Below are 17,194 nucleotides of genomic sequence, written 5' to 3'. Positions count from 1 at the left end.
TTTAGCGTTCAAAAAGTATTTATTAGAAGTTTGTGTTAGTTAGCAGTAAAATTTAATTTGTTTGCTATTTCTTCAGTTTAGTTTTGATTTTTTAAGTTTAATTTTTTTATTAAACTTTTATGTTTTAGGGCGTAATTTTTTTTTAATTTTTACCCACTTGTGAGTTATTTTTACACTAAAAAGTATTAACGAAAAAAAATATTATTTTAACTTAATAAAGTTAAATAAAAGTACCAATATACCAACAAAATCCTTTTTTTTTGTTGGTATTTAATTTAACAAAACTATCTAATTTGTTTTCTCAGTTTTGTACATTTCATGAAAACATTTCTACTTTTCCTTATCTTAATACAAAAATTCTATCTACGTTTGTTTAAATTTATAGGTCTGTATTTATACAGTCATAAAGCAATTTAACCACAAAAACTATTTCAGTTAAAGTACAAACCTTCAACTAATACAGGGGTCGGAAAACTGCAGGCCGCAATACAGTACTTACCAAAAATGTACGTTTTTGAAGCATTATTAAATCGTTTTTTGTTATAAGTCCTTACAATTAGGGTTTTTATATAGTAATGAAAAGTTTATAATTTTTTTTTTCTAAAATAAATGTACGAAACTTATAGAAGGCTACCGACTCCTGAGTCAATTTTTCGAATTTTGGCAAACATTATTGTTTTCATCATAATAACTTCAGATCTCTAAACTTAAAGAAATTGTTTTGTTATTTTTTTTAAATTTGATAAATGCGTTGATGCTATGTTTGCTCTAAACCTGGCCTAGATTCATATGTATGAGATCATTGACGTTGTGCTTTGAAGCTTTTTTGGTAATACTGGTTATTGGTTTTCATTCAAACAATATGAATTAATACACTTCCAGCTTAAGTTTTGATCTGTAAATTCGTAGTTAACTTTTAGTTTAATAGATACATGGGATATTGTTGTATGATGGTTGCAAAGTTTTAATTTTTTTTTTATCTTTTATCTCAGAATAAAGCTATTTAAAAAATTTAAACAAAAAAATACAACAAAGCGAAGTATGTATCTAAAATCACAAAAGAATTTATGTAATTGATTTTAGGTATGAAGAAAAACAACAATAACATTTTATCTAAGTCTTAAATAAAGTTTGTTTTCTGAAACCGCTAAAAATCTCCCGGCTTTATTTAAACGTACTTTTTTTTATAGTAAGGAGTGGTCATAAAAGTATTCACATGAAAATTTATTCAGATGCAAATAGCATAAAAAATGCCTTTATCTAAGGACTGTTTTTCTTGGACTAGTGTCAAATTTATATCTTTACAAAATAAAGTTTTTATATTATCTAGATTAAGGATAAGGAGGTAATGATAACAATTATTAGGAAAATTTAGTTGGCAAGTTTTGATCAAACTAAAATGATTAAAACACGAGTGTCTGCTAAATTTACCGTTTTCTTGAAAAATTCATTTTATATAATGTTTATAAAAACTTAAAACAATTAATTATTCAGATATTAATTAAAAGCTACCCACAGCTCGTAAAACTTATACTTGTTGCCATAAGTAAATGCCAAAACTTTATATACAACATATTTAAGTTTAATAGTTTATAATAATAATAACAAATAGTAATAAAGTTATAACTTCTAACATTTTTTTTTGTTTTTGAAAAGGAAACTTTTACTATTTTAAAATTATATTTCAAAAATTAACAAAAAATTAATAAAAAATTATGATAAGTTAACAGATTATTAAGAAATTTTTATATTACATAGTTTTATATACAACAAAATAAACAACATTAAAGGTGTTTAGATTTTTAAAAACTGATACGTGAATAACAGAAAATAGTATTTTTTTAAAGAAGAACAACTCGTAAAAAAATAATCTTGAGTCATTGTTCTACTTTTTAAGCAGGGTATACTAATTGAGCAAGCTTTAATGACATATACTAGCAAGTATTACTAAACTAAACAATACTAGTGCAGCTTAAAATAGCTCACTCTTGTATTAGAGTAAAATGCAGCTTTAAAGATAGATTTTTGTGTATGTAACAATTTAAATGTTAAGTAATTAAATTTAAAAAAAGTAGTAAAGTAAAATGATGTTTTTAAAACATTTTTCACGTATATCAAAACTTAATGTTTTCGTTTTTATAAAAAAAATGTATACGAGTACATTACTTATTTTAATTGCCTTTTTATCAACAAATTAACAAATAAAGTAAAAATGCTGGCATTAAACACTCATGGCTCATTAGTTTCTTTTTTATTTCATCTTGTTCGATTCGATCTCGCTTTATCTTTTGTTCGTACGTACTGTTTTTCTTCAATTGAAACCTGCTGTAAGAATTTTTTGTTGTTACTATTTCGATACAAAACTGTCAGTCCTGAAACGAGTAATTCAAATACATAAACTAAGTCGTTTGGAAAGCTTTACTAGCAGTTTTAAGATTATTATTACCACTATTATAATGTTTTTATTTACTTCTTAAGAGCAGCAAAACTAAAAGTCAACATAACATCATGTATATCTCCGAAAAACTTCTAAACTAGTGTCTGTTTAATATGAAGTATAAATACAAAAGGGATATCGAAAAGGCACGCATTTTATCTCGTTAATAAGTTGAATCAAAAAACACTGTTCAGCAAAAAAAAACTGATTATATATTATTAGAAATATTAAATTAAACGAACAAAATCACGGTGTTTATATGATAACATCAAGTTGAGACAGCTATTTTTTTGAAGTTTAGTGTAAATTAGATTAGATCGCTTGTTAACAACAATTTACTAGATTAGTAGATATTATTAAACATTTGATCTTAAAAGGGTTGATTTTGTCTCACAACCATAAGATGCGAATTTTACGTTAAGAACGGTTTTTTGCTGAGGTTCACTTTGTCGTTTCCATTACTATATGTACACATTGAGTTACCTAAACAGTTCTAAAGTTATTTTTAAACACAAACTAAACAGAAATTCAAACCTGATTGGCTGTTCGACCTGTTGTAACCGCTGTATGAAGATTCGGAAAAACGAGAGGGGCTGTCGATGTCATGTGGCGATCCATGGTGTTGATGGACCTGGTGGTAATTCGAAGCGTAGTTTTGATTATGGGGATTCCCGAAATGGTTATATGCTGAGGGTTGGAAAATCTCGAAGCCGCGCTGATTGTAAGAAGAATGGTCGACGGGAGAAAAGGCCGATGACGTATGCACTGACACCTAGTGATTATATGTACCATTTAGAAAAAACTTAAGCATAGATTAAGTTAATTAATACTTAAATTAATATTAGACATAAATATATAATAACATTTTATACTAATAATGTCTAAAACTATTATCGATAAAACTTTATAACACTTTAAATCCGCAATCAAATAGTGTTTATAAAACTTCACTAAAACAAACTAGAGCATGTGTAGGATTAAGTGAAGGTATCTGGTCGCACATTTGGGGCTTCACCTGCTGGCTCGTTGCTTCTGAAGCAATCCCAAAATAAGCAATCTTCCAATCTTCCTCGATCTTTGGAGCGAAAGATGTTTGTTGGTTGTATCTAACTGTTGCAGTGTTGTTTCCTATCGTGTATAAACTATTAAAAAGTTTTCTTATTAATTACGAAAACTCGTTATATGCTTTAGTTACGAGTAAATATTTAAATTTTTGCAGTCAAGTATGAAATATTTTGCAATAGTCTTTTCTATAAACTCAATATAGTATATATAAAATTATATATATTTCACGTTTTTAATCACACAGCTTATTCAATACTACAACGACACTCTGTGAAAAAGACTATAGTATTTTATACTAATGGAAAGTGGGATAAATTATTCTCTTATTGATATAAATTATGCAATTCTTTATTTGACGTCAAAGTTTATATTTATGACCAGAAAAAATATAATTGCTAAACATCAGAAAACAGTAATAAAGTAGGTTTTAGGATTTTTTTAATCACAAACAAACTTCAAGATTGACTTTGAGAACATAATAAGTTTTAAATTAGTGAAAAAGTTTAGTTTTATTTATTAATAACGGAAAAAATAATCAATAAATCAGTTTCTTTTAGTTTAGCGACGCGCTTTCACAAGTTTGTTTGAACTATAAAAGCGTAAAAAAAACTAACGAATTTGCGAGTTGAGTATCTCGGGTATGGAATGTGTGTAAGACTGCTGCGGAGTCAAAAGAGAGTTAAAACTGCAGCATTGACTTTCAGGCGAACTATGCTCCTTTGCCTTTGTTTTAGTTTTGCATCCTGAATATACGCTGCTCTTAGTGCTGTATATGGAATTGTTCAAACTCGACGCCATAGTGCTGAAACTCGGTTGGCTCTTTTTGACTGAACTTTTCTGGTCTACTTGCCCGGCGTTTGCTTCGCTTTTATTGTAGTTGGGGTTCAGGGGATTTTTGGGGTGCAAAACGTTTCCCACCTTGTTTCTCAGAATCCTGCTTATGGACGACACTGATGGGACGTTGAACCTGTCGCAAATCGTGTCGCTAAGCAACCGGTCCCTTATCTCCCACGCGAAAATGCCCGGGTCGCCCACCTTGAAAAATGAAATATATCAAAAATTTAAAAGTTGTTGTTAGTTACTAAAATTTTACATTAAGTATCAAGCTATTATGTTTTGATTAATTGAACTATAAAATTTTAACCTTTTTTTTTTGAAACTGATAGGCTAAACACATAAATTTTTAAATAGATTTACTTACTTCGTTTTCATTGCATCGATATCTCTAACAAAATTATGATTTACAAAAAAAAATTACCAAGTTAAAAAACTTAAGTTTTTAATTCATCTTCACCCACCTTGTACTCCTTTATTTTTTCCACCACTTTCGGCGTCGTCACCCTGGGCTTGCTGCCCCCGATCGCCCCCGGCTGGATGCTGCCCGTCTCGTTCCACCGGGCCAGGATCTTGCTGACGCAGCCGTGCGAAACCCTCAACGACCTGCTGATGTCGCACGGCCTGACCCCGCTGTTGGCCAGCTCGATTATTTTGGCGCGCATTTCGGTGGGCAGGGGCCGGCCGTTGACGAACACCCCGCCTAATTGGTTCACCTCGCCGTATGACTGGCGGCCTGTTTGGGGAAAAAAAAGTTGTTGTTGCGCAAAAATAAGTGGATTAACAAATAAAATATAAAACTAAATATTTATGTACTCCGTAAGATTTTAGAACCTATATAAAAGGCTTATTTCAACAAACGTTAACATCTTTGGTTTTTTTTTTGATAAGAAATTTAGGACTGGCCTTGAAAACAATTTCAAATTCATACTATAAAAAGTTGATACAAAGCGCAAAATAAATTTTTCTTTGATGTTCTGACAGGCTTAAGCAAAACTGCTTTCTTGTTTAATTCTACTTCAGAATATATTTTAAAACAGCATTTGATGGTCGCGTTCCAAGTTTCGAAAATAGAAATACTCAAATCTAACGTAAACCGCATGTGTAGTTTCACTTTTAACCAGAATACCTTTTGTAATTTTCGAACTTCCCTTCAAAGTTATCTGGGAACTTTAATTTTTGATCATTATTAAAAACCCAGTGTAATTAAAAAAAAAAGATTTTGCGAACCGCGGTTAATCGACACGTGTTTTCGAACAAAATTATGCTATTATGGTGCTATTATGAACTCTTAAGTTTACGAAGCTATTGAAACATATAATAAGTTATTCAACAAAACTTCAATATCAAAAAGAACTTAAAGCAAACAAACCTAAAGATAACATTTAGCAGTTCACCTCAAAAACAAATGAAATTAAAAAAAAGTAAAGAAACATTTTAAGTTTAGTGAGTGTTATGATAACGTAATAAAAATGTATATAAATGAAATTATTAACTTTATTAATTTTTATAAGAAAAACGTTTAAACTTTAATTTCTTATCGAAATTTAGCAACACGACCTCAACTAAAGTTTTAATCCGCTTAAAAATTCGGGGATGATTTTTGTACGTTCAAACTGACTGTGACGTAACAATCACTTGACGAGTGATGAGCTCAAGTTTGATGAATCGGTTCAAAAAGTTTCCTTCGCCAGAACAAACACAAAAGTTTAGAAGCGAGATTCATTTCTTGTCTTTTAGCTTTTAAAGCGTTATTGTGATAAGTCGAAATAAACGGCTGTCTTTTTGTTTTTGTTGCAACCTGATATGTACAACAAAAAATTTATTTTTCTTGCCAAACATAACAAACAGGAAGTTAATTTGCGAAATGTGTAAAAAGCCACCGTTTTTGCGTTAATTAATACGATTTAATTAAAAAAAGTTCTGTAAAATGCATTTTAAAAATTTATCAAACACTCTACCGTATTTTGTTAAACTGTAGCTTAACTTCATTTTTATTCTGACATGTACATATTTTCATGGCTATTAGCTTTTCAATATATCTTGATTTATTTTATACATTGAAAAGTATTGTGTTTCGTTAAGTTTTAAAATGGCTGCAAGTCGTTATAATAGATAGTTTTTTATAATTGTAATAAGGGTTACTTTTTTTCTGTAAAACTAAAACTAAACTACATTTTTTAACAATTGTTTCAATCAACGCTGTTTAGCTTAATTTTGCAAAATGTTGCAATCCCTTCTGCTGCACCGAAAGTTTTTGTTCTTAAATAAACCGAATCGTTATGATTATGACGTCACCAAAATAAACCTTATCAGATTTTGCAACGCCCCATTTTCGCCTTGTTATAATCAACATTTAAAGTAAAATGGAGCACTTCTAATATTTCTCTTTGTACAGAAGTAATTTTTGCTTAGAGACAAACGTTTTCATACGTCTCTAATGAAATAAACTATCTTGAAATAAATTTGAACTATGTCAGCGGTCTTTACATTGAATAATATATAAAAACTACTTTTAAGAAAACTTTTATTTTTTTATTCTAACTTTTAACCATTAGAAACAAAATAACCTGTAGCAATGATGGTTTGATCTGAAAAAGGTGACGTGAACCCAATCTGCTGAAGTTGTGTTGGAGACTGTAGCATTTTGAAGGTAGCTGTGTTTTGCAAGACGTTAGCTATTGTTTTATATTATTCTTCTTAATAAACAAAAACTAAATACAAAATAAAAGCAAAACAAAAAGTTTTATATGTATCACATTCATCAAATAAAGATTGCGGCTTAAAGTTTATAGCTAACTGAACATTAATACTTAGCTTACTATTTCATCAAAGATAATCATACTTAGTAAAAAAATTAATTTGTCGAATTTTTTTTTTTTTTTTCGTTAAACAAAATTAAAAATTGAAAACTAACGCCTTACTTTATACTTGAAAATGTCTTTGTTTTGCTGCTACACCTGAGTCTGAAGAAAAGTATTCGCTTTTGACTGAAATGTAGAAAACTTTTCTTCGTTTCTTTTTTCCTTTGCTTTTTTTCTCGTTTTTTCCCGTTTTTTTTTTTGCAAAAAAAATATCGACATTAAAAATGTTAAACCTATTTAATGAAAAATAATTAAAGCAAATTTAAAATTTCATTGGTATCTAAGATGTTTTTTAACGCATTAAAAAACAAAATTTGTTTTTCACTTTTTACTTGTTTAATGTATAAATGATTTTAAAACTTTTGCCTTAAACTTTCCCATTAACAGTAAATAGAAATTTAAAAAACTACATATTAAACATGTTTTATTTACATATTCCATTACATAAATAATAAAGTTGACTTGTGAAGTTTTAATTTTTTTGTTTGTAATTTTTTTAATACTATTTCTAATATTTTATGACTTTATGGCATCGTTTTGATTAACTTAGCGAGTAAGTGCTCTAACATGACTTCGTACTTAATAAACAATTTACTTAGAACAAATTTTTTTGTTTCACTACTTAACGAGTTTTCAAATTCATTTTTACTGTAATTTGAAACAGCTTCATTTTGTTCCTTTTAAGAATAACATGACATTATTTTTCTGCGTTTACAGGCTAATGTCGTTAGTTTTTTAGTGCTATTTTGAATTAGTTACTTTCTTTTTAAAATATTTTCTCTTGATAAATTGAAAGATTATATTTAGAACATAAATATAATACTTTAAAATTTAGTTTGAGTCGTTTGCTTACTAACAGTTTTCTTTTTACAACTAAATGTGTTAGATGATTAGCAGAAATAGAATAAAACTTTTAAAAGAAGTTTCAAGGAAACTACTTGAAGTAACATTTGAATAAATAGTTAGAAACTAAGTCTTAATATTTTACTTTATGATTAGCTGTTTCGTTTAGTCTCAAATACTATATTGTAATTTTTAAATAACATAAAATAAAAAGTTTAGCGAAAGCACTTCTACTATAAAGTTTCTGTTTGTGATATAACTTATATTCTAGTTTACTCTTAGTTGAGTTTGAAAGATAACTTAAAAAGAACTAAGTACAATTTATTTTTAAATTTTAATGCCGTGTAAATAAAAAAATCATAAATTTGTAACATGTTTGACTATGGTATACTTGCTACCAACCTATATATTTTTTTGTTATACTTATATATTTAAATAAAGTTTTTCTTGTTAAAAAGAATAGTTATGACGAAATGGCAAACTATTTCTTATTGATATATAATACTAAAAGTGAGAAAATTTGAAAACAGTATAAAAAATTGGGTTAATTAAAAACATAGTAAATTTTGTGCAATAACAATTTTCCATAAATCAGCCTTTGTCAAAATTTGATCTAATTGATAAACTGAACAAACATGACATTTATTATGCAATGCTGATTTTATTATAAGAACTTTTTTTATTTGATCGATTAATACAAATTAAGTCAACTTATAAATATGCTAAAAGGACACAAACGTTTTGTATGAACAAAAAGGCTAAAAGTATAATGTTACGAGGGTTTTATCAACACTTGATTCGACAAAAATTTCGTAAAAAGACGCAAGACTAATTTGTATGCGAAAAAAAAAAGGTTAAAAGTATAGTGTTTCAGGTTTTTCTAATGATGAATTAAAAGTTTGTATCTATGAAAGTAATCAGTTTACAAAACAGTCTTAGATACGACTATATCTATTCATTTTTACCCTGCTCTAATTGATATTACAGGTTACTGTACGGTCGATTTACTTTGAAATGTTTTCTTTGGTTTAATAAAACAGATCAGTTTAGTTAAAGTGATTTTTTAAGTAGATGAATACTTCAAATGTAGGAATAATTCAATTATTGCATTTGCTTAGTTCAATTAGTCTTTAATTTTAGTTTAAAATCCATTTTGCAATTAGTTTTTAATATTTGCTGACTTTTAATTAAATAGTCTTAGAGAAAAAATAGTCTATATTTATAAATTTTTTAGGGTAGGCTGTCTTTGTAAGGTTTTTGAAATTTTTAGTTTATAACATAATGCAAATAAGGTAAACTAATAATTAAGTAGTATATTAAGAACAACTATACCCTTATCCCTAATCTACTTTACCCAAACATATAAGTAATAAACCAAACATTTTTTTTAAGTTGTAAGTTCAAATTAGAAATATATTAGTTAATCAGAAGCGCCATGAATTTCCAGCCGACGCATTTTTTACGGGATATTTTCGTTTGCATGACGTAATATCTGTAGCAATTAGGTTTAAACCCATTTACTGGTATTTAATAAAGTTTAGAGATAAACATTTTTAAAAAACTTTTGTTTTATCAATAAACAAGTTTCTAGTAGCTTTGGAGCTGTCATTATCAGTAAATTAATCACATATTTTTGCCACTGTAAAGCCTTTTATCAAAAAATCTTTAAACTATATTTTAATAGTTATGAGTTCTATAATTAATGCTCTAATTTTAAATTAAACGTAAGTACAATAGTTGTCAGAAATAGTTAAAAAAACCTAAATCACGACTATTTACTAGAGTATGGTAAAGAATATTTACGTTACAAAGATAGTTGATAGTAATAAAAGCTAGTCTATAGTGAAATAATTTTTAAATCGTACATTAAAACCACATAAGGTCAAATTAACAAACAATTTAGCGCGTTTGATTGAAAAGGGCCACACAATAAACTTCTCAGTTTTAATCTGTAAAGTTTGAAGAATTCAATGGACGAATGAACGTTAGAATTTAAACGATTTTTTTAACTTGTTTCACACGTGGTAAGTCACGTACTTTTGTTTGTGATGTCACAGTTGAATCTTGTGCGACCCTGAGAAGTATGTCCACCTGTGAGTGAAGTGTACCTGGTATTTTGAAAGCTGCAGGTGTTTTTTAAACCTATTTGAATTAAAAACACGTTTTGATGAGTGTTTGGTTTTATAAGACAAACTTTTTAGTAGATGATAAGAACTTTCTAGTTTTTTTATGTTCAATTTTTTAATAATCTTTTTATATTTGTTAGTTTAGAGGTCAAATATTTTTGAATGTAAAATATTATTTATTAATAATAAACGATAAAATAAATTTAATCTTTTTGTTTATATTTTTCATAGAAATAAAAAACAAAGTACAGTATCAATTGTTTTATAGTATTTGTAAAGAAATATAATTTTGAAGTTATACATATAAAAAAACGCTAAAATAAAAGTAGTTTTTACTGTTGCTGTATTATTTACTTTTGTTAATAACGATATAAAAAAATGTTAAGGGAAAAAAGGTGTTTAGTTTATATAAGAACAAAATGAAGTATGTTTAGAACTCGAGTATTTATAAAGTGTCTAAAACTTTACAAATACTTTTAAAAATAGACAAAAATAAAAGAACTTTTAAGTATAAAACTTTGGTATTTTACAGTTGACAAAATACTTGCTTTTTGTTGAAAAGTAAAAAGCATGTAGTACACATGTCATTAATTTTTATTACACTAAATAGGTTAAACTTGAGTTTATTTAAAAACTGTCATCCTTAAATCGGCATAATTTTGTTTTATAATATTTTAAACCTTTTTCCTTTTTTATATTCACTTTCTTTTTCACAAACATGTTTAGCTAAAAAGTATGTTTTTGTAGCTTCACTTATAAAACAAACAACCATAGTGTAGTTTATTAATAAAACTTATTCTTAGTCTTTATTTTAATATTTTCGGTACCTGTTTTAAAAAATATACAATACTGTAAAATAATGTATTAAACTAAATTGTTATTTTTAACATGTTTTCATGTCTATAAAACTTTAAAGTTTTAGATTAATTTTATCATTTTACCTTTATAACATCCTACATAAGTAAATTTGAAATCTTGACGTTTAAATTTATAAAAAGAAAAAGTGCTGTACATAGGCAACAAAGACATTAAAAATAACATATGGTTTATAATAAAATTAATAAAAACTATGACAATTCAAACTGTTGAAAAAATTAACTGATAAGTTTGTAGTATTAAAGATTATTCTATTTTGCAATATTATAAAAAGCTATAAATTTTTGTGCAAGAATGAGTTTTTAAAAATGTAAAAATTTGTTTCAAAAAGTTTGTTAGCTTTAGATTATTTTTAGGTATTTACACCTCATAAGTTAAAAATGCAGTATAGACTTAAGAAAAAATCGTGGAACTATTTATTTTCACGGTCAGAAAAACGTAGCAAGTGAAAATATTATTACAAAGAAAAATAAAAACTATACTAGCTACATACCACCTTTTTATATAGAATAAAAAATATATATAAACTTAAAGGAAAGGTAAGGTAAAATGAATTTGCACGCTAAAATAGCTAGCACTTACCAACAAAATCTATCCAATAACTTTTTTTCATCATTTTAAAAAGTTTACATAAAAAATTATTTAAATCAAATAATTTCTCGTTTAGCTTTCGAAGATAGATTTAAACGATAAGACTTGGTAGATTAAATTCACCAGTATTTTATTTATATTGTAGAATTAGAAAGCTTCAATAAAAAATTAAGTAAAATTCAACAAAAAAAAGTAATGGGTAGAAAAATAGCAGTTGTTACTTATATTCTTGTAATCTCAAGTATTATATTAGGAAGATTAAGTATTAAACTAGTATATTTTCAATAAAAAATTAGCAACTATTTTTTTTAGATATAATTCATATAAAACTCTTATTTTTTACTTTAATTTTAAACTCATATTCTTTTTTGATTGAAGTCTACATGAAACAAAATACTTTATCTTATTTACCTTTTACTAAAAAATCTACTAGACAAACGTTTCAAACCAGTATGAAACATAATATGTTAAAGTTTGATAAAATTAAATTGCAATCATAAAAGTAGTATAAATTTTTTTTTGTATTAAGCTGTTAGGTTACCACTTATAAACTGTCAGCTTGACAAACAAACCTGCGTGTTAAACGTTTTTGCCAGGTTTCGACATGCAAAGTTACGCGGCAGGTTAACGGAAGTAGACTTAAATTATTTGTTTAAAAAAAACTTGTTTTTTTTTTAAACTGAAACTGTATGTGCAGATCTTGAAATTTACAGTGTTGAAGTAAAACAGTTTTAAAACTTTTTTAGTTTTATAGATTAAAGCAGTGTTAATTTTTTAAGTTTTGAAAATTGTACAACTGACCAAAAACTATTTAACAATAGACTATAATAAAAATTAAATCGGGTTGTGTAACGCTGTCCACTAGTTTGCGCTATGGAGTTAGACAAGCTCTTTTGTAAATAATCGTAAAAGCAGAAAGAGAGAGACCTTCGTGAGACTTAATATTCTCGCTGCAGCAATGTGAGAACTACAAAGTGTTCAGTTTTACTTTTTCAATTTTTGCTATACCGTGATTTAAATTTCTTAGTAGTTATTATTTTTAACCTTTTTTTTTGTTTAGTTTAGATGATCAAGCTAGTCTTTAATTTGGTGTAGAAATTAGTTTCTAATCTTAGTTTACGACAGTAACATGACAAGTTAAACTTGGACAACTCAAATTCAAACAATTCAAGTTCTTTAAAAGAGTATTTAAAAGACTATATTTCAATAAGTAATATAAATTTGAAAAAAATAAAAAATAGATATGTAGATCTTATTAATATCTACAATGCACTTTTTTTGTGCAAAATCTTGAATATTTTTCAGAATATTTTAAAATTACTAAAAATAACTATGTTTTTTACTTTATGAAAGCCATATCTCAAAAAATATTTAATGTTTTGCAAAAAGAAAAAAATGGCATGTAGATATTAATATGACCTACAAACTTATTTTGTATATTTAACATGAATTTTTTATCAAATTGTTGTAAGAAATTGAATTGCCGGAACTTGAATTGTCCGATGCACCCGTTTACAACAGAAAATCTTTAATTAAATTACTTTTGATATCAAAATAAGTTAAAATAGTCATAATAAGCCTAATAAAATCTACCTCAATAAATAAAAAAGTGTTTAGCTCGGAGGGTCCTCGTAAAAGCGACTAATTAGTGAATAAAAAAGCTATTAGAAGGAAATTTGCAACTTATTAGGTTGTAGGTGACGCTGAGGTAAAACAAAGTTTAAAAGAGGCACAATGTTTTAGCTTGGGAGACAAAAAGTATTTTAAGGGTTGTTTTCTGTTATTGTTGCACTTTTCTAAACTAGGGTTTAGCAACTTTTCTGATCAATTGGCAAGAATTTTCAGGAAAAATAGTTTTGCGGCTTTAAATTATAAAAATAAAAACTAGGTAAGCATAGTAGTTCCGATAAATTTTGTATAAAGTATTATAAAAAATATGTAAAAAATATATTTATTACTAAACAATTATTTTACAAGTAATATTGTGTGCTTAAAATTTTTAGCTCACTTCGAAATTTTCTTCATCATATATACAAATGTTGTCTGATCTGCATATAAAACTTTTAAACTTGATGGTTGTTGGAGGCTGAAGCTTTCTGTATGCAACCTACCTTATTATGTAAAATATAATGAACTTTTTTATCTTAATGGTTCGATTAAGGTAATGTGAAATTGATCAAGAAGTTTGTCATTTACTGTGCAATTTCTTCTACTGCAGAAAAATAAGTTCAACTGCGGTATAATTATCAAATGCTTTATATTCAACATGTTCAGAAGAGACTGTCCTGAAACATTTTTAACTTTTTGCTCCAAACTATTGGGGGCAAAGTACGGCCAACTGGCCGGATCCGGACCGCCAATATTTAAAATATTTCAGTGTAATCTTGCCGACAAAGTAAAACGGCAGCCGGCGATAATTTAAATATGGCCCGCTAAAAATACCTTTAAAAGTTACACTAAATGTTTTAGAATTTGAAATGAAGAGGTTTTTGGTACAATTAATGGGATATTTTAAACTTACACTAGATATAGTAAAAAAAAAGGTTTAAAACTTTCTAGGACATGTGAAAACTTTTTTAGGTGAAATTTTCTTTAAAATGTTTTAAATTCTGCACAAATTACTTTGTTTACAATTGTCTCATGTAAAATAATTCTCAGCTTTCTAAAATATTTTCAAAAGTTGAATTTTATGAGTCCCATACTGTTTTTATTTGGGTTTTTTTGTGAAAAAATAAATTCGGCTCTGTAAATTTTTTTACCACAAAAATGCTCCACAAGGTGTTACGTGATATTTCCAAAATATAATTTTTTCTATTTGAAAACTAAAAATTTGCATTTTTTTAATCATCCTACTAGGAATTGATCACAAACAATAAACTTTACAAAACACAATTAACAAAACTATTTATACTAGTAGGATAATCTTTTAAAATAGAAATATAACCATGATCATCGTTTATTATAGTTTATAAATATTCGATTTATATTAGTGTTCAGCATTCAAAATAGGTTAGTAGTATGTACTTTTAAAATTAAACTTTGTTATAAATTTTAAAAGTAGTTTAAAATGAATTTAGGGATAAGTTAGCAGAATTTGTAAATTTACAACTAATATGTATTTTAGTGACGAACGTCAGCTAAAGCTATTTCTAATTATTTCATATCAAATAAAATTCTCACCATGTATGTTTCAAGGAATCGACAGCCTTTTGCAACTATAATTGCCAGATTTATTACAAAGATTTTTGCGGACCGTCGAAAATGAGATATCATAAAAAAACAACTACTAAAAAGTCAACTTTTAATAAAATAAAACTTTAATAAACACATATTTTATCGATAATTAAATTAAGACCACATTTGAAAGTACTTAGTAAACAAAAAATTTTAGCTTGCTTTGTCTGAAACCAACTTTTTAAAACTAAAAAAGTGCGTCATGAACCATAAATATTTTAAATAACCAATTAACGTCATGAAGAATTTGCTTAGCTGACCGGACTCGAACTGCAGACCCAAGTTTACCTGAATTAAATTGTTGATAGTCCGATCAAAAACCAAGTTCGGGTGAACGCGAGCGTTTCACGATCTAACTCTTCGATCGTCAAGTACTAAAAATCTGACTTTTATATAACTTTTATTAATTTCTTAAGATTTAAGTATCAGGGTAGCTATTATATTTTAAATCCTGCAATTTGAAAAATTAGACAAAAAAAAATTAATTCACCTTTAATTTGTAATTAAAAAAAGATCTGGAAAAGTTTGAAAAAACTGGCAAAACAAAATTTTATAAGAAATAACTACTATATAATAGTTTTTTTTAGAATTTAATTAACTATAAAACACATTTAAAGTAGTGTTCCAATATCCTTGCAGTAATTAAATTTTATTAGATAAACCTTTTTATCTTTAATATTTTTCTTACTTAAAGAAAAATGAAAACTCGTTCTTTTAAAAACCTAAAAGTAAATAGTATAAAATAGTTATGTTAGTCAAGTACTAAACATTGTTTATGTAACACTTCAGCTCAGAATTACCAAAAAACGAAAGTTACGAAAACTTTTAAAAACTTGTAGGTTTTAAGTAAAATAGTACGCTCGAGTGTTATTGTTCATGTTATGCTACTAATTAAAATAATATTAATTAGGCCTAGGGTTACTAGAAAAATACAGCTCTGAATACTTGATAAACATTAACTTTTAATCTCATGCTTAAGTAATTTTGTGAATTAAATAGCTTCAAAATTCTTTAGCTCGCTTAAGGCTAAGTTATTCAACATTTAGCTTGCCGATTAAGACTTTAATCACCACTATACTACAACTCAACATAAAAAATGCCTGTTTCATATGCTTTTATTTGTTTAATTAAAAAAAATATATACTTAGTCAAATAAGTTTAAATTTATACAATTTTTAGAAATAAAAAAACCTATTTTTTTTTTTTTAATAATAAAAATTCTAATATATTATAATAAGAATGTATATTAGTATAGCATCTTAATTAAAACTAAACTGGTAAACCTGAGAAAAATTTCTTGCTTTCTTTGTAAAAAGATACAAAAAATATTAATTTGAATTTTATAATTAAAGTTAATGATTGTGTTTCGATACTTAAAAATAGTCTAAGAAGTACGAGTAACGTTTGTTATAATATATCAACCAATTTTTACGTAATTAGGTACTGTAATCAAGACAAGTATGACATAGTCATTACCGGAGGTCACAGTTACAAACAATTTAAAACACTTCCAAATATCCAAAAAATTGACGGCAGAAACCACTTAGCTGTAAAGGAACTTGTACCATTGAAGTTGCCCAGAAAAGATCACACTTCAGTTTACTGTAGAGGAACTGTTAATATGTCTAGAGGTGAAGACGATGATTATGGTTTCGTTAATTTAGTTGAAAAGTATTCTTCAACAAACAAAACGTGTGATTGTGTTGACAAAATGTATCTATGTGACTTTTGCGCATGCGCCATCATAAGCTACATTTTTCTCATTTTAGGGATATCGAAGGACTGCAGGTTAGTTAGATTATTAATACAAAATAAAACAACAGCGCAAGAATGTTTTTAGCTTGTGCAGTTTTTGAAGGAAAATTGTTGTTTCTGGTGGATACATAGAAATAAACTGTTTGTTACCAAGTAAACGGAAGTGAATCATTTGAAGTTGTTGATTCTGAGAGCAAAAAGTTTATTTTACTAAAGCAATATAAACTGTTATTCAGTTTGTGTAAGATAGCTAATACGTTCTTCATTGGAAGTAAAACTCGTCACAATTATTCATGGATCATTAACAGCTTTATATTATTATGACGTAGAAAAAGGTGAACGGTTGGAAGAATAATTTTGTACAACTGATCTTTTATTTAACTTTAGTTCGGCACTTACACCTCAGATGAAGCTTTGAGTTCAAACAGTATTGTTTTCTAAGAAAGTTTTTTTTTTTGAAGTTAGAAAATATCTCTCATTGCGTCTAGGGTTTGTCAATGTTTTACAATTTAGCTTTGATTTAATACTATTAGCTATTTTGTATTTTCAAAACTTTTAATTTAGTAATG

Source organism: Thalia democratica, chromosome 4, assembly GCF_965202585.1.
Source record: "Thalia democratica chromosome 4, ktThaDemo2.hap1.1, whole genome shotgun sequence".
NCBI classification, from domain to species: Eukaryota; Metazoa; Chordata; class Thaliacea; order Salpida; family Salpidae; genus Thalia; species Thalia democratica.
Note: the sequence above shows the minus strand (reverse complement) of the source record.